This window comes from Protopterus annectens, chromosome 7.part0 (genome assembly GCF_019279795.1).
Source record: "Protopterus annectens isolate FY-2018-M chromosome 7.part0, PAN1.0, whole genome shotgun sequence".
NCBI lineage: Eukaryota > Metazoa > Chordata > Ceratodontiformes > Protopteridae > Protopterus > Protopterus annectens.
Window position 1 is genome coordinate 700,173,809 of NC_056739.1, and position 20,781 is coordinate 700,194,589.

Below are 20,781 nucleotides of genomic sequence, written 5' to 3' on the forward strand. Positions count from 1 at the left end.
TCAATTGTTCCACCTTCTTGTTGGATGCATTGATTAATGCAAGTCCAGTCTGCCCTAGGTTTCCATTTTTCAGAGATGCAGTCTGTAAGACCTTTTACTCTGGTGTCTAATTCTGCGCTGCTATGTGGGAGGGGTCTTTGTGCAGCTTCACGGGGATTCCAGTTCCCACTAATCATGTACTAATCTGGTCCTGCAATCTGTCTAACTACTTTTTCTATCTCTTCTCCGTTTAAGTTATAACTCAACCTCATTCCTTGTAAATCTTCTGAGAATTTTCTAAAATTAACCTTTGGATGGGGAATTCCCTCAGTGGCTTTCCAGATATCTTCCAGAGTCCAAGGTCTATACACTAAACTAGTTGGGTCCTGATTGTCTTGACCTGCCTGAGGATTGGGTACTTCTATAAGTGGGCATATTTCTTCTTCACCTATAGATCGTGAATTCTTAACTATTTGCCATAACTCGATGCCTTCTTACTAACCTGTTCACTTGCTTCATATTCTGGTAAGGGAGGCGGAGGTGCCGATGCTATTACTAAGTTATTATCCTCCTTATCTAAAAACATTGCTTTTGAATCTTTGTTCTTTTGTTCCCTACGGTTTACTTCCTCCAGCCACCTGTGTGCCTGAGGAATTCCTAATCGACGTTGCTTTTTTACCTGACCTTTGGAATCATTTTTGAGCTGTTTGATAAGTGAGTATTTTTCAAATTTTTCGTCAAATTCATATTTATTAACCCATTTTGAATAATATCTAATATTGTCAGCACGCTGCGACTGCATATATTTTGCGTCTTCCGTTAACGGTGGGTTTTGGGGTCTTTTTGTGCAATTATTACCCATTTTGTTCTACCCTTTCATCGTTACATAACTTCTCTTAATTTTTAATGTGGTACCACGGATTTTGTTATAGTCTCTTCAGAATGACTGCCTACTTATTCTGTTTCTCCTGATCTATGACAAGACAGTAATCTTTTTTTGTCCCTGACTTGTAAGAAAAAATACAATCTGACAAAAACAATACACATCTAGTCCTTGATCTAAAACAGAAAACAGAAAAAAGTAGATTCACCTTACCTGATCCTACGTGATTGATCACTGATTCGCAGAGACCCGTCCTTCAGTCACAGATCAGAAAGTGGCTGGCCTCTTTTGAATGACAATTCAGTTGGACGACTTTCCATATAAGAAGAACCGATTTGGTTTCTTCCCAGTACGGTTTCAACCACCTGGCTGTCTGATCTGAGGTGAAGAGAGGGTTCCAGTCTGAAGGACCAATCTGTAAAAGGAAAAAACTTCAAAGACCAATGCATGTTAGGTTCAAGCAAGGCATCCTTTATTGCTTGCAGCTAGGAGACAAAGCATGTAGGCACAAGGTTTGTCTGAATTACTAGTGATTAGTATGTTATTTTTATACAGTTCTCTTCCTGTCACACAGAAAATGTCACTATTCTATTGCTGACATAGTTAGACACAGCTTTCTGTATGTTCTACAGAAAATGTTACTAGCCTTATTGCTGACTAAGTTAGATTATCTGCTGTTTTGCAAAGCATTTTGAGAAAAACAATCTGGCCTTGGGCTTATTTTAGCCCATCTTAACTTTTCAATTCTTCAATTGTACTGTTCTAATACATGTGTTACATTTTGTCTAGATTCAAGGTACATTTCTAGCTTTGGTACAAGTAATGCTGACTATGGTTTAAACTTTCAAGCATCTATTGTTTTCTTTATCAAAGCTTCTAGCAGCTGCATACTTTCTCATAGCATAAGCAGAAATGAATATCTCTTTGTTAGGTTTCATGACTTTAGTAGAAATGAAATGTCTCTTGTTAAGTTTCTAATGGCTGTGCAGATTCATGCAGTGTGAACAGAATAAATGTATTAACCCTTTTAAACCTTGAATGCACTAAGCATGCATATTATTACTATTATATATTTTTCTAACACTGCTCTTCCAGTTAATATGTGCTAGGACAGACAGGAGGGTGTGAATGCATCAACTGTGTGAGCTTATCTAGTCCAGTATGTCTGATATATCCCCAATTTCATGGCTTTAAACATCCCCTTTGTCAGGCTTGTCCCACATTTCTTGCACTAAGGTGTTCTGTGTATACCTCCTGACTGAGCAGCTTCAGACTCCATGTTTATTGCTCATCTTGCTTCTGTATTCCATAGGAGGATTGCTGTGATTTGTGTGGTACTTTACTATGGTGATTTTATGATGTCTGTCAGTAATTGATGGGGTATGTCAGTTTCAGAAGAGCCTTCCTTAACAACATGTATGTTGATACAACCCCTGTCACTGTAGCAACATTCTACATTTATAACTGCAATACATAAATGTAGAATGTTGCTACAGTGACAAGGGTTGTGTCACTGTAACAACATTCTGCATTTATAACTGCAATGCATAAATTACATTCCCTTGCACTAACAGGTTGAGAGTTATGGTGCTGAGGTATGATTCCACTACATATCATGGGCATATGTTGTACACACACACACACACACACACACACACACACACACACACACACACACACATATATATATATATATATATATATATATATATATATATATATATATACATGCATACATATATATATATATATATATATATATATATATATATATATATATATATATAAGAGAGAGATTTCTGTAGCTATATATATATATATATATATATATATATATATATATATACACATACAAATGTATAAACATATATTTATATCCTCTTATGTGCAAACATGAGTGTTGTATATACCTTCTCAAATGTATCCCACCATATTAATCTATGTGTATGTTTACATATAAGAACATGACTGATTCAACACCATTTACACGTACAAGTACTAAACAATTGTAGTTGTCAAAACAGTTGTTCACTACTATTCAGTATGTGTACTGAATGATATATTTAAAAAACAATCATTTCATAGCTCAGATGGCTTAGTGGTTGTCTGCTGTGCCCATAGTGTACAGGGTCCTTGGTTCAAGAACTGTAAGGGCTGTTTATTGTGTTGCAAAGCAGAACAGTTCAGCTGTGGAGGATGGGATAAGGGCAATAACTACAAGAGGTCCCCAGTTTTGGCCGCTTCACCCCATTTACACAGCCTTTGGTCATATTTATTGCAGTGAGAGGTTCAGAATGTGGATCCGATGTCCGAATGCACTACATAAATATATATGTGTGTGTATGTATATATATATATATATATATATATATATATATATATATATATATATATATATATATATATATATATATATATATATATATATATATATATATATACATACATATATATATATATATATATATATATATATATATATATATATATATATATATATATATATATATATATATATATATATATAAATACATTTTCCCTACTGTTGAATGACTTTGTTGCATGCTATGTTGGTAAAAACATCAGACATATCTACAGCTCAGATGGCTTAGTGGTTGACTGCTGAGGTTACTGTGTACAGAGTCCTGGGGGTTCAAAATCTGGAAGGGTTGTTTATTTTAAGGACTGTTAGATACAGAGTGATTAAGGCAGTTTTGAGCAGCTTTAAGTGGGTATTTGCGATGGTAAGTGCTACAGACATATGGTTAAAGGAGTAGGCACTTACACCGTGTAGGCTTTGCTTAGCACTGCGCAAATCTGCTTAGCATTTACATTTAAGGAATGGTTACACCTGCTATGCATAGCTCAGCCCTGGTAACCAGTGATCACATTCATGTCTGATAAAATAGCAGGGTAATGTCATCTTTAATTAGTCTGTTTAATTCCATGTACATAACATGCCTCTATGTGCTGTCATTATAGTGACAAGGGGTGTGAGTATACTGTATGGAACATCTGAGTATACATGGGTAGTGCCACAGTCTTTTCCCTTTGTATGTGTGTCATACTTGGGTAATATCCCAGGTTATATATGCAGTCACGCATGCATGTATTGTATCATTACATCAGTACTTTTAACAGTGCTTTTCCAAGTAAGAGTAGATTGCAGATTGCAATACTGGAACCATACACCCCTGTATGCAAAGCTGGACTCTGAGTACTGACTATCGTGTTCTTGGTGTTTGACCTGTATGTTTTTATGCATCTCCTATCGGATATGTATCTGATATGTTGATATTAACTGTAGACTACTATGTTTTTAGGACATGTCATTGAGGACTGCTGTCATGTAGTAATGGCATACCTTTCAGTTTCAGCCATCTATCTGTCAGAACATTCATCCTAATGCATAACCAGTTGGCTAGCTACTTTCTGTCTGTCATCGTTACAGATGTGCAGATGTCAGGTATTCATCTTGGCTGCTTACAGAAATCTCTGATTGAATGGCACTTGCATCTTTGCCCACCTGTCTTATGAATGTCACAGCTAGGAAACCCCACTCTGTATGCACCACATTCCATGGATACCTCAAACAGACTGCCACAATCGATAGAACATGTTTGGGTACAGGTCCATAACCCAGACACTGGCCATGTTATGCAATATGTGTTGCATACATGTCAATTGGAGCACCTCATTGGCCCTCCTCAAGAGAAAACCAGAGGAGTAGATTTTAAATTTAACTGTCAACCTGGGGATCACTCATGTGGCATCAGTTAATAGATGGCCTGCTGACAAATGACAGGTGGCACGGTACCAGTGTACTCATATGCCCTACTCTTCTCATCTCTCCATGGACATTAGCCTGGTACACAACCAGGAACACCTGCGCCTATGTACCTCAGTACTGAGAAATGTGTGTGTGCATTATTGAGTATAACAGTGTCTGTGTGTTTGTAAACTTGTAGTTGAAAATCTGCTAAGGGCCTCCTCACCCACTACACCCCCCATTGCTATACTTAGAAAGGGCTGCTGCTGTAATTCACATTAAATGTACCTTTTCATAGGTTCACAGGTTCATACTAGGCTATCTGCCCTAGGGCATTTATAAGCCTAGCCAGAGTGTTTGGCTTTCACCACCCATTTTAAATGAATTTTGCTATGCCCTTTTTCGAGGTTAGTATACTGTGCCTCTGTCTAACTGTGACACAGAAGTGATACCCGGGGTAAACCTACGATCTCCCATCCACTCATCAAGATTCCTCTTGAAGAGAGTCAATGAGGGACTCTGCCTAACCTGGACTGGGATTTTATTCCAGAGTGATGGGAGCCTCTGGGTTATGAATCTGTCCTTCCAGCATGTCCTATTTATTTCAGTGCTGAGGTTCAAGTCTCTCGAGCACGTAGCTCGATGGGATTTGGATTTTCTGAGGTGCAGCATGTCCATTAATTCCGGGTTGGACATGGCTTTATATGTCAGGCACAGATCGCCTCTGAGCAGGCGGTATGCCACTGAGTAGAACTGAAGTTTTGTTAACCGAGCAGCATATGGCATCTGTTTGAGCCCTTTGATCCTCTTGGTGAGGTACTTTTGGGGTCTTTCCAGTTGCTGCAGGTGTCTGGTAAGGTACAAAGGGGCATTGTACTCAATCATGGAACTGATGAGGGATGAGTAAAGAGGCATGATGACCTCCCCTGATCTAGATGTGAATCCCTTCATGATTAGGTGGGCTATATAAAATGTTTTTCTAACCACTTTGGCCACGTGGTTTTCAAATGAGATATTGCTATCAACTTGGGTCCCCAGGTCCCTAATTACTTCTTCCATACTTAATGGATTACCACCTATGTGGTAATTTGTGGGCACTTTGTTTTTGCCAAAGGGGATGACTATACACTTTTTGGCGTTTAGCTTGAGGCCCTTGGCTCTGGCACCAGTTGTCTGTTTCTATGAGGCCCTTTTGTAGGATGCTTGTGTCGGCTGGAGAGTTGATTATGGTGCCTAGTTTGCAGTCATCTGCGAACTTGGTAAGCCACAGTCCTTCCATGTTGGCCTGTACCTCCGAGAAATATATACCGAACAAGAGATGTCCCAGGATGAGCCTTGTGGGATGCCACTTGTAACTGGTTTGGAGTCTGACATGGCTCCAGCAATTCTAACCATGTGGGTTCTGTCCTTGAGCCAGTTTGCAACCCATCTAGTGACATAGGGGTTTATATTTAAGCTGGTGAGCTTATCTGTTAAAACCAAAAAACAGCAAAACAAGCAAAAGCTAAAAACATAGAAAATTTAATGTGAGCGCTTTCGGAAACGCCAATATGTTTCCTTCTTCAGACAAACAATCACGGCATTCGCCTCTTCAGGTACAGTTTTTAATACATTTCCACAAGTATTATTAGGCTCATCCTGTGAAAATAGGGAGCCCTGTGTTAAAGCTTCTACTTGGTTCGCCATAAAACCACAAGTTGAACGACAAAACTTCGACAAACTGTTAAAACCAAAAAACAGCAAAACAAGCAAAAGCTAAAAACATAAAAAATTTAATGTGAGCGCTTTCGGAAACGCCAATATGTTTCCTTCTTCAGACAAACAATCACACAACTTTAGATATATAATATATATATATATAGATATATAATACGCTAACTGCCCAATTAAACAATTAATGTTTTTCTCATCTCGATTAATACAAGCAAATTCCCTACTAGAAACTTGTACAAATGTTAAACAATATAAGAATAATTTTCCAAAAGATCGATATTGTTTCACAAAATAAATAACACTTAATGGTCAGCTCCACATCAATTTAAGATCCGTGACAAATTGTATAAGGTCCAGGATAGATTTTCTTGTGATTCGAAAGGGGTAGTCTACTCTGCTTGTTGCCTGAACTGTCCCTCTTTCTATATTGGAAAGACGGAAAGAAAGTTTAGGCAAAGGATTTACGAACATCAATATGCCATTAGAAGGAAAGACATGAATAATGCCTTAGCTAGGTATATAGAAGTATTTCCTGACCATAGTTTTAGGTTTAACATAGTGAACCAGGTACAGCTGGATGTCAAGGGGGAACCATGGCAAATTAAACTTGAGATAGAGGAATTATTATGGCAAATTAGAACAGTTGCCTACTTGCCTCCAGGTCTCAATGAAACTGTATCTATTAAATGTTTCTTAAAATTAGCAGCATTGAAGAGATGAGCTCCTTTATTATTAGGAAACCTCCTTATATTACTTCCTGTTGGTGGCCACTATTTAACATCATTTAATATGTGCTATATTAATATGTGCTATATTTATTTTTATTTGTACAACCACAAACATTTTAGAAAAGAGTGTTTTAATATTTTTATAAAAAAAACGATGTTTATTTACCACTAATGATTTGTTTTCTAACTTAGAAAAACTGTGGAGCTGACCATTAAGTGTTATTTATTTTGTGAAACAATATCGATCTTTTGGAAAATTATTCTTATATTGTTTAACATTTGTACAAGTTTCTAGTAGGGAATTTGCTTGTATTAATCGAGATGAGAAAAACATTAATTGTTTAATTGGGCAGTTAGCGTATTATATATCTACGCCCTAAAGTTGTGTGATTGTTTGTCTGAAGAAGGAAACGTATTGACGTTTCCGAAAGCGCTCACATTAAATTTTCTATATTTTTAGCTTTTGCGTGTTTTGCTGTTTTTTGGTTTTAACAGTTTGTCGAAGTTTTGTCGTTCAACTTGTGGTTTTATGGCGAACCAAGCAGAAGCTTTAACACAGGGCTCCCTATTTTCACAGGATGAGCCTAATAATACTTGCGGAAATGTATTAAAAACTATACCTGAAGAGGCGAATGCCATCGGTAATCTGACGGCTTTGATTCAGGTTCTTATGGGCCGAGTGGATAATTTAACACAACGAATGGAAAAATTAACTGCAAGTCCTAACCTAGTAGGCACTAGGTCCGAAGAGCCTGTATCTCGTTTAACAAGCATGGATGTACAACAATTGCCAGCTCCAAATAACCATATGCCTGTTAGTGGCGACAATGGGCTTGGAATGCACAATGTGTCAGGAAATGATATTTCACTGAGGTTAATTACAGCTGAGCGGGGTGGAGAGGGTCAGATGCACCAGATTCGTACTACTAACAGTGATAACAACACTATTGTGTATGAAACCGCTCCAACCATTGGGAATTTTTTAACTAGTGAGGATTTCTTTGAGGACAGTTGGCCATTAGATTCTACACCCTCTACAACACCACCGGTGAGTAATATTACTACATACATTAACAAGTTTGATCAAAAGCTCTTTCACTGTAGAAAGCTACAGCTGGAAATCTCTTATTTCGATGAATGTCTTAAAAAACAAATTATACCTAAAGGGCTTAGGCAGTGAAGGTACCCTGTCGGACTGGTTGAGGGGTCTGATTTTCATCACGAATTGTTAGACTTGTTTGATAGACAAGGATTTGATTTTATTAAAAGCTTAATCATCTATTATAATGTTGAAGTAACTGCCTTAAAAGCCCATCTTGAAATAAAGAACAGTCGATTAAGTCTAACATTGACTTCTCCCGCTACAAATATGATTATTTGAGAATTTTTAACAGCATCGAAGCTACTATGCTGGTTGAGGGGTCTGATTTTCATCACGAATTGTTAGACTTGTTTGATAGACAAGGATTTGATTTTATTAAAAGCTTAATCAACTATTATAATGTTGAAGTAACTGCCTTAAAAGCCCATCTTGAAATAAAGAACAGTCGATTAAGTCTAACATTGACTTCCCCCGCTACAAATATGATTATTTGAGAATTTTTAACAGCATCGAAGCTACTATGCTAAAGTTAATTAATGTCAAAAAGAAAAAGATCGCGAGGGATGTCCAACAGTACAAGAGCCGGAAAGCATACCCTCCACCCCCTCCAGTTTTTACCGGTGCTGTTCGTGACACTGGAGATAACACTGAAGGGGATAATTCTAATATGCCCCTTGATGTTAATACTTCCTCGGGACCTGAAATTGAACCTCGTAGGAGTGACCGTATTAGGAATAACATTAATAGGGATGGTTCCAACATCACTAAAGGGGCGACTCATCAAAGAGACAATGGCAATAATACTAACTCACCACATAATAATTTCCAACAGGGTTTTCAGGCTTACCAGCCAAATCAAATGAATCAACCAAGGACTGCCTCAAATCAGAAATGTACGAGGAACAGGAGAAATCAGAGGAGGAACTAGTGAACATTGAAACTCAAGTCCACAAATATGTCCTAATTCTGGGGATGACTTCTTTTCTCTGTAATTATACTGACTTAACCATCCCACAAGAAATCATTGATTTTTTTGCACTAGGGTTAACTTTTGTTCCGGATTCTCATATGAACTTGGTAAACACCATAATCGACCTTAAACTTTTTGTTAGGAAAATCAACCTCAATGCCTTATTAGGATCATGTTCTACTGTTAACAACCCATTAAGAGTTTCTAGCCTTTTTAATCCTCCCCTCCATCCTAATATACTTGCTTTTGAAAAAATGTGTGAATTAGATTTTAGATCTGCTAACACATTTAGGTTTAACAACCAAAAGAGGGGTTATAACATCAACCAAAATGAATTGGACTTTATTAAGCTTTTGAAAGATTGCAAAATAAGGGCTATGAAACCGGATAAAGGAGGAGGGTTGCTTTTTATGTATCACAACACTTACATTAATTATATGATGAAACAGCTGGATACTGCAGTTTATCAACCTGTTAGCATTAATGAGGTTAACATGGCGTACAAAAAAATCAGAGGCATATTGGATGACATGTTTCTTGAGAGTTCCATTGACATCGAAGTATATAATTTTTTAACGATGCTCGCTCCCAGACTGCCGTCACTTTTTGGCACACCGAAAATTCATAAAAGGATTAGGGACCCCCCTTTTAGACCTATTGTCGACGGGAGAGGGTCCATTACATATAGTTGTGCTAAATATATTGACGGCATATTGAAGCCATTAATTGAGAAGGAGTACCAAATATGTAGGGACTCTTGGAGTTTTCTCAAAGAACTTGGGGACATCCCATTCCATCAGGAACACCAATTTTTAACAATTGATGTTCGAGACTTATATACGGTCATTCCACAAACCCTAGGGTTAGAATGGATTAGGGACATTTTAAGTTCTAGGAATGTACAGGAAAGTGTAATATATGTCATTGAAACTCTGCTGGACATTGTTCTTTCTAACAACTTTATGTGGTTTGAAGGAAACATCTTCCTTCAAAAATCAGGGGTTGCCATGGGGTCCCCCTGTGGCGGAAGTTTCGCTAATTGCATTATGGCACATTGGGAAACCACCTTGCTGTTCTCTAACCCTTTGTTTCAAAACTATGTTGCTTGGTACACTCAGTACCAAGATGACATGTTTTTAACTTGGAAAGGTCCTACTAGTTTGGTACCAGAATTTATGGCTACTATAACTACTCTAACTGACTTCCTAGACTTCACTTATGTTTTACATCCGGATACTATCAACTTTCTGGACATTTGCATCCATAAAGATTACCACAATAGTAGGTTTAGAACTACTATATATAGGAAGCCTACTTACTCAAACTCATTCCTCCACTTTTCTAGCTCTCATCCCTACCACCAGAAAAGAGCGGTGGTTAAGGGACAGTTAGTTAGAGCTGCCAGAATGGTTTCAGAGGAGATGGATTTTATAAGTGAATGTCAACTTCTGGAGAGTATGTTTGCTAACAGGGGATATCCCTTGTCATTAATTTCTAGCATTTCTGTAGAGGTTATCACCAAAAGACAAGTAGGGTATTTTCAACCTTTATTGCTAGCTAAGACAATTGTTGAAAGTAACTTAGAAGTTAATCAGGAAACCTTACTAACAACAGAGTCCCATGGGTTTATAACCAGTTTTCTTTGTACATACAGTCTTGATCATGTATTAATTAATAAGAAATATATTAAATAAAAATTGGGCTCTTTTAATGGAGGATAGTAGGTTGAATAATATTTTGGGTGATGTACCTAGGGTGGTTTTTAGACGTGGCCATAATTTGAAGTCACTTCTGAAATATTCTAGTAGGCCTTTTGTAAATAAATATATAGGTATGACAAAGTGTGGGGCATGTCACCAATGTAGATTTATAAATACTACACATCAGTTTAAGATCCGTGACAAATGGTATAAGGTCCAGGGTAGATTTTCTTGTGATTCGAAAGGGGTAGTCTACTCTGCTTGTTGCCTGAACTGTCCCTCTTTCTATATTGGAAAGACGGGAAGAAAGTTTAGGCAAAGGATTTATGAACATCAATATGCCATTAGAAGGAAAGACATGAATAATGCCTTAGCTAGGCATATAGAAGTATTTCCTGACCATAGTTTTAGGTTTAACATATTGAACCAGGTACAGCTGGATGTCAAGGGGGGACCATGGCAAATTAAACTTGAGATAGAGGAATTATTATGGCAAATTAGAACAGTAGCCTACTTGTCTCCAGGTCTCAATGAAACTGTATCTATTAAATGTTTCTTAAAATTAGCAGCATTGAAGAGATGAGCTCCTTTATTATTAGGAAACCTCCTTATATTACTTCCTGCTGGTGGCCACTATTTAACGTCATTTAATATGTGCTATATTAATATGTGCTATATTTATTTTTATTTGTACAACCACAAACTTTTTAGAAAAGAGTGTTTTAATTTTTATAAAAAGAATGATGTTTATTTAACACTAATGATTTGTTTTCTAACTTAGAAAAACTGTGGAGCTGACCATTAAGTGTTATTTATTTTGTGAAACAATATCGATCTTTTGGAAAATTATTCTTATATTGTTTAACATTTGTACAAGCTCCTAGAAGGGAATTTGCTTGTATTAATCGAGATGAGAAAAACATTAATTGTTTAATTGGGCAGTTAGCGTAATATATCTACGCCCTAAAGTTGTGTGATTGTTTGTCTGAAGAAGGAAACGTATTGGCATTTCCAAAAGCGCTCACATTAAATTTTCTATGTTTTTAGCTTTTGCTTGTTTTGCTGTTTTTTGGTTTTAACATTTTGTCGAAGTTTTGTCGTTCAACTGGTGAGCTTATCTATAATGCCCAAGTGGGGTATTGTATCGAAGGCTTTTGCGAGGTCCAGGTAGGCTGTGTGGACCACCTTCCTATCGTCAATGGCCTTGGTGACTGTTTCAAAGAAATCGACCAGGTTTAAGAGGCAGGATCTGCCCTTAACAAAGCTGAACTGGGTAGGATCCAGTGTCTGTAGGTCCCCAATATCTTTATTTATGAGGTCCATGATGATCCTTTCCATAGCTTTGCAGACCAAGCTAGTCAGGCTTATGGGGCGATAGTTTCCAGGATCCGTTGAGGCACCACCTTTGTGGAGAAAGACCACTGTTGCTGTACACCACTCTTTGGGTACATATCCTGTAGTAAGGCTGAGATTGAACAGTAGTTTTATGTTTGGGTTTAGCTCTTCTTGGAGTTCATGTAGGATGCAGCCCGGGACACCGTCTGGTCCCACTGATGCTGTGTTTTTTGCTTTGAAGAGGGCGGCTCTTACCTGAGCATCTGAGATGTCAGGGGGGCAGCACTCTGCTGGGATAGATATTTGCCCTTTTGGTGGGGAGGGAGGGAGAAGTTTTGACACTCTTCCCCCTATGGGCTACCTGGAGCTTGCAGTACCAGCATAACAGTGTTCTACAAATGGGTAGATAGCTGTGGGTTACCCTCTGAGTCCTTGCAAGTGTGTGTGTGTGTGTGTGTGTGTGTGTGTGTGTGTGTGTGTGTGTGTGTGTGTGTGTGTGTGTGTGTGTGTGTGTGTGTGTGCATGTGCACTCAATTGTGTGTGAGTGTGCATATTTGTAGGAGACAACATTCAGAGGCCACATTCTCCAAATACAATAAACCTTGCCATACATCATAAGGGATGGTGATGTTGTTGACATTAGGAGAGCCATGACAAACCCTCACCCTACTATCCCTGTGGCATGTGCAATAAATGCATATCCCTGTAGTAGCACTGATTTGACAAACAAGGGTTTGTATTGCAGTCCTGGTCATTGTGTGATTGTGGGTATGTCAGAGCATTATCATGGATTTCAGTGAGTACAATATCCAATGTGGGGTATGGGTGCTGGGTATACTATCTTTACACCATGGTACCCCCAGTACATGTCCCAAGGTCCACTGTATGAGGACCGCTGTCAACGTCAACCATACAGGTAAATGATTACACTATCCAGCCCAGTGATGCATATGCTGTATGCATAAACTCTGTAACAGTATGTACTCACTGACAAGGTAGTTAGCACTGCTAAACCCAGGTCTGTCAAATGTGTCTATGACTGTATGTGTATGTCAATGGGTATATGACACTGTGTCATACTATGTACTGTACATTAGCACCCAGTACATCCCCCATTACCATACTGTATAAGGCCTGGTGATGTTCTTCACTTAACATGTAACTCAGGACACACCTCACCCTAAAAGCTTTGTGGTGTGTGCAATTAAGGCCAAACGCATTAGTAGCAATAAGTACCTAGGTAGGGGTTCTACTATCAGTGTTGCCAAGTAAGTGTGTGTGTATATGTGGAGAGATCTACTTCAGTTTGCAGAAGATATATGTCCTAGGAGATCATTTGTCTGAGAACTGACTTCAAGCGGTAACATTTCAAAGCAATCATCTCATGGAAATTCATTTCATCAAAACTAGTGGATGTTTAAATGCCCTCTTCCCCACTGTACAGCTGTACAGCAATACTGGAGTTGGTACATATAGTTAGGTGTGATTGTTGTAGGCACAGCCATCCACATTGGGGTTATTGTTGTGCCCATCCCCCCACTTAGTGTGCTGTTATATTGTACAGTATATGTTAACAAGTTAAGTAGTTGTTAATCACACTATGTACTCACCATGCACTCACCTGTATACACCCCTCAGACCTATCAGCCATGTGACACATGCAGTAACTGTTATACAGACCTGTTACTTGTGTCCATCTGTACCCGGGATATGGCACAGCCAATGTGTCACTACAGTGCCACACCCCTCATAGGAAAGGACAACAGACCAACATCCTGCTGACACACAGACACCTAGAACACAAACAGAATACATTATGGAGACCATAATCAGTCAGTGTTTATAACAGCTATAATGCATCATGGCTATACAGCTACACACCCTGATGTGTAATCATTCATCATTCCAGCTGACAACACGTTAAACAGCATTACAATGCTAAACCTTAGTACATTCACCCTGTGCATTAGAACCATATTAGCATGTCCCTGCATCGATGGTATGAATGACAGGGATGTGGCACAGGTATCATCATATTCACAGGGTGTGTTGTGGATTTGCCAGAGGCCTAGGCTGAGCCATTTGGTTGACATCATGTGTGTGGGTTAGGGGGTTCTTTATTAAATGGGCTGTGCAGACGTGGTGTGTGTAGGTATGGATGTGCCCTAGATGTGTTGGTGATGTGTGTGTGTATGTATGCACACATTTCTGCCATGTGGCTACCCTATACAGGAGTATGTTGCACAGCTGCAGACCATACATGGCAGGATGTACAGTTTACCATGTCTGGCCATGGACATGGGAACTGTGCCTGCCAGGGGTTACACGGGCACTACCAGGCAGAAGCCCAGATATGGTACTCTCCCCTGATGATGACAATTGTCCGCTGGATCCGTGTCCCTGTTGGGACTGGCCAGGACCACGTGTACATGGCCTGCTGTGTTGTGGTGTGGACAGCAACCCCCTGCAGTGTTGGTGTCAGTACTGCCACTAATGGAGTGGCCGTGAGTTGTTGCACATCCACATAGATCTCCACCTGTTGGTGTTGCTGACCTACATCCACATGGCCAACTGCCTACTCCACCACATGCTCTAACACAGAAACCACTTGGTCAAGGATTCCCACCACTTCCCCCAACCGTCTGTCCATGACCTCTGCAAAATAATGGTGGACACCTGAAAGATCACGGATGTAGTCACATGCAGCAGGAAGAGTAGCCCTCTGCAGTCTCAGACCATCTCTGGTATAACATTCCATACATGCCTGTACCTCCATGTTGGCCCAAAACATGCATGTGGTGACACCTGCTGTGGCACTTCTGCCAGGGGCATGATGGCCAGCAGCCCTCCAATGAACATGCCTGTACATCTGCCTGTGTGGGACCTCACCAGTCATCTGGCTATGGCTGCTGTGTGCAGACACACTTGCCATAGTCAACACACTTTACTGTCCCATGCCACCACCCACCAACTGTCCCTCATCTATGACTACTGGTGGTGGGCTATGTATGGTCATTATGACTGTGTGCGAGAATGGGGGTGTATAAAAGTGGGATGTCAACCACTGGTGCAGATTCAGCCCCTGACAACCCTGCCTGTGCCTCATTATGCCTATCATCATTGTCAGAGTCTGTAGGGACACTACCATCAGTTTGCCTGCAGGAGGGACCCTGACACACCTTGCCACCTGTGAGGGGCAGACAAGAAATGCAAATTAAGACCTGTACATTATGGTTTACGTTTACACAATCACACACACATACACACTCACACACACACACACACACACACACACACACACACACACACACACACACACACACACACACACTTACCTACAGGTAAGGTAGCACAAAGATATTACACAGACCTCTCATCACCCAACAGTCAACATGCATGACATATGGCACTCAACAGCATGCACTGCAGCCATACTCAATCCTTGTTACCAACATTATACATTTCTGTGATGCATGAGTTGTGTTAGTAGGTGATGTCCCTTCCCCTGGAACACACTGAACCCATGTACACAGTATTGCTGTGCACCTGTACAGTACACTGGCATGTACTATACACCATACCTCACAAGTGTCCACACCATTTCTGAATGTGTATATGTGTGGCAGTTATATTTGCTCTGTTGCTCACAGCCCCTTTGTGTTTGTATGACACATACCTGGGATGATATGGGGACTTATGTCAATAATTAATGGCTGTCCTTTGATTTGCAGATCTCATCATCAGCAGTGTATGTATGTGCAAAAAATCCAGTTACACTGACAACCTTCAAAGCTTAATGTGGACATGAGGAGGGTACACACCTGTGTTGACATGGCAGCCTTTTCTATGATATGCAATGGGGTCACAATACTGCATTTATCAACATTGCACACACCTGATATGTGACATATGACCTGTGCAGTCCAATGCAGTATCAAACAAATGTGTTAGTCGTGCAGATGCTGAATGAGATGCATACAATATGTGGCTTGCATAAGTGTGCACACCCTTAACACAATGGTTTGTTGAAGCACCTGTTAAGTGAACTACAGCAATCACTATTCTTAGAAGGGGTATACTAGCATGTCCCATCTTTACTTGCCATTATTTGGTCAGTCTGCCATACAAATGTCCCCCAACCCTGCCAGATTGCAATGTCAGCTCATGTGCACAGGCCTTGGAGGTCACACAGTGGCTTTACTATTGCTGTAGAGTCAGGGTTATGTCTGGCACAATTCATAACCTTGACTGTGTTCAGATACAGCCATTTTTAGCAAGTTATGGATGCATGCTTCAGTTCACTGTTCTGTTTCAAGATGACACCCCTCCCCATCCTCAGGCTTATTGCAGATGCTTGACAACTATGGGCCACACTTGACTGTTATTCTGCTCCAGATTAAAAAAAACATGTCTACCGGCCTGGTTCAAGCTAATGAACAGCAAACCTAAAGGTGTACACTGGCACCAGCAAGCTAAAAATTGGGGATGGTGGCCCTGAGGTGGAGTGAGGTGTTGTTTGTGCACCACATGTATCTTTATGAATACTGTCTGTAGGTTTGAGCCTTGGTCTCATGACACCATTACACATTGCCACACATGCCTTTGTGAGACTTGATATTATGCTTATGCTACCTATAGAGAGCCCTGGATGATGTATCATGTAGGACAACTCTGCCATGAGATTACCCTAACCCATAGGCCACACATATGTAGAATCCAGGCAATTGTCGAAACAGGTACTGCACAGGCAGTACTTGCAAGATATTCCTGCAAGTCCTTTAGTGTTGCTGCATGTTTCTGGGCAGCCTCCATGATCATTTTATAACATATTTTGTCATCTGTTTTCGATGGGCATGTATTTTTTTTCTACATCAATGTTGTCCCATACTTCATACAAACATACATGACTGTCTGCACTGTTTGGCATGGTATATGCAATGGTGAGGTAAGGCTACATTTCCCACTCCTGAGTCCTACCTTTCGGATATGGGATCCATTTCATTGTTTGTAAAATGTGTGCAAGCCACGGCTGCCTATGTTGCAGGTGAGTGGGCAGATGTCATGGACAGCAAACCATTACTTGGTGTGACACTGATGCCCTGTACTTCATGGAAGGTGTGTACAAGAAGAGTGAATGCTGTCAATACATCACAAGCTGGTTCCACAATATGTTATTTGAAGTGTGTGCACACATATGCTTCCAGTGTTTGTTAAGGTATGTATTCCCCATATTTGTTGTCCTAACATAGGATTCTATATTAGACATTCATTGCTCATGTTAGGAGTACATTACAGGTTGTAAAAGGTGTGGAATGTGGTATTGTGGTTTGCCCTTGTTTATATCAGGAACAGTTGGCATTGTAATAGTTGTGTATACACTGTTGTAGCCACTGTATAAGGTTAATGTTTCAGACATGTCCCTACTGTAGGCCATTTGTCCCACCAGTATGTTCATCTCTGCCCACACATCTTGCACTGACAGGTTCTTAGGTATACTGCAGGACTCTTACATGCCCTTCAGATATGCTACCATGGTGACCACTGTGATGCAATGCAGTTAACACCAACAGTAAGTGAATATGTACAGCATGCATTATGGGTAGGTGTGTTAAATGTGTACATGGCAAATAGCATGGTCATAACATGGCCAGTGTATTGGCAACCTGAACAAAACAACTCCATACTCACCAGCTACAGGCTGCTGCCCCAGTTGTATACCAGACCTAAATAGTTGTGTGAGAGAAGTAATATCAGTAGTCACACCTGTGAGACTGATACAGGGTGGGAGCAACATTTCAGCACATCGACAGTATAAACCCACAATACTAGAGATTATGCACATCTGTTCATTACTACACTGCAGCAACAGACTATCTGATCTGGCATATGCATGTAGATACTTTACAGATGAAAATGGATAAGCAACAGTGGCATAGTAATTTGCCTTGAGGCCTTACCTGCATGCTCTTCGTCCATTGTGTGGGTGGCACCCACCTCCACAATTCTGTCTTAGTCTGCTGGCTTGTCTGGCAGGCAGGTGACCCAAGGCTAGTGAGGAGCTCCTCAGCATGTGTCAGTGGGGGCTGGATGGCATGAACCTCACCTGTGGCTAGCTGGTCCCTCCTAACTGCAGCAGCACGCTGATGGGCATGGTGGATCAGATCTGTGCAATGATGCCGCACATGCTTATAATTTCGGTTGTGCAGGCTGACATCGTTGACCCTGTGGATGAGCTCGTTCCACAGGGTGGTCCTCTTCTGCAGATCCTGGCCCCTAGGGCTGAATAGCATGTCATGATGCAGGATGATGTGTTGAATAATTGCCTCATTTTCATGGGTGATGAAGGTGGGGAGACGTTCCCGGGGCATTGTACCTGTACAGGATAAAAGGCCACAGGACCTCATACAGTTGTTCACATGCACATCAACAGTGGATATTACTTGCAAATAATCAAGACTATATCATAACACTGTAACCTATTATGGCTTTGACATCTTGCATTACACTCCTGGCCCTGACCTGTCCAGTTCCCCCAATGTTGGACATTTAATGGCATAATCCACTATTCACCATTCATTTCTGTGTAGAGGGATGACAGTGGCCATCTTCCATCTGGATGGTGTGTGTATGGTGGCATTTCTGTGTTTGACTGTAATGTGTGATGGAACTGTGAGCACATGCCTGTGTCCATGTAGGCGGCAAACTGTGATGTTTTCATGCCCCATGGAGACTTGCTGTTGTTGCCATAAGTTAGCATTATATCCATGCTCACCATTGATGGAGGCAGGAGTGTGTTAGATGTGCATATCCCCTTGTACTAATGTTGTGGATAGGGTGCCACTGTTCCCGCCTATCCTGTCTGATGCAGGTTGCCTGTTTCCATGGTATGTGTGTATGAGTTGTGTTTTACCCACAGTACAGGTTTACTTGTGTTACTCACTCTGAGAGTGTGTACATATGTGGAGACATGGTTGCAATTGGCCTTGGTGGTTTGGATATTTCTGATTTCTAGTTATAGTCCACCTTACAGGAAGTCACCTGTGAACCTACATGCTTGCTCAGATAGAGGTGCACTTGCTTCCAAGTTGTGGTCTGCACCTATGTGTCCCTGTACAGCCACTATAGCAACCTATTATGTGCTTTGTGTCTTGCTGCTATCCACCAAGGGGGATTATTCTACCATTGGTGGAGGCTGGTTGCACAGGTCATGTACTGCTGATTCCATATAGCTACAGAGGATATGAAGTGCACACTCCCTTGTTACAATGTATGGTAATTGTGCAGTTGAAACATGACCCCACAAAAGCACATGTCAACACAATCCTCACCTGTGATGTGACATATAACCTGCTCAGTTCAATAAGGAACATAACCTGTCCTGTGAAAACATATGGGAATTAATACTCAGTACAGTAAGCCAGTTGAATGTGTGTGCACACCCTTACAATGATATGTCGTTTAAACATCTGCTGAGATGATTACAGCATCCATTTGTCTTGGTTTGTACTCTAATGTCATATCACATATTCACTTGGCAATGGTTGCTCACCTTCATTGAAACAGCTTTGTATCTTTTTCAATAGAATTGTACAGGTTATGGGTCACATTTGAGGTGAGAAACATTTTGACATAACTTTCTGTGGTCTCATTGCCATACAGCACATAGATCTGGCATTCCAACAGAGGTGTGTACACTTTGATATCCAGTGTATATGGGTGTTGATATAGCTGTCAATTGTAGGCATGGACAGTGGGTCATAACATAGTTGTGCACTTCTCTGATTACTACTTGATAAGCATGCCTACTGTAGTACCCATATCAGTGTCATGGCAATGCAACAATCAGTAGCAGTACACATTTTATTTGGTTGTATGCAGTGACAGTGATATTACACACATGTGCAACACATACATCCTATTTTCCAGACTGCTTGTGACCCATGTTATTACTTCTGTGCCTTTCAGCCGAACATACGCACACATACATGTGCTCAGGGGATAAGTGGTATGCATGTGTATTCTATGTCAGTATGGCACACTGTATTTACAGTCTTGCAGCTCAATCATATGTCTCAACCTGTTATACCAAGACTTCTGGCCATTGGTCCACATCACTGAGTGACAAAACAGGAAAATCAATTTTGATAAAGTATTAATATAGCTGACATAATGCAAGTATATGTGTATGTGACTACAGATATCTGTCACAACTGTGAACATTATCCAGCAGGACACTGTACAGTTGAATGTTATTAATTCAATATATCATATGCAGTTTAACACACACATCTGCAACAGTGCTTTACTATGCTCATGCCCTATATAGGTATCCTAGATTTACAATACAAACATGTATAATACTCATATTCACAGGTAACATATGGATATGGGAAGCATCCCATTAACTGGCCTAGCAGTGGCACAGACACGACTGATTGACAGACACTCTAGAGGTTGCCATATGTGAGCAGTCCTTTCCCAGGGTGTGTCAGGCTCCTCAGCTGTGACCTGACCTATCCACCTCTTAGAGCATCACATGTGGACAAAGCCTAACATTAGGGGGGGTATATAGAGACAGATCATAGATATGCCTATTACAAAC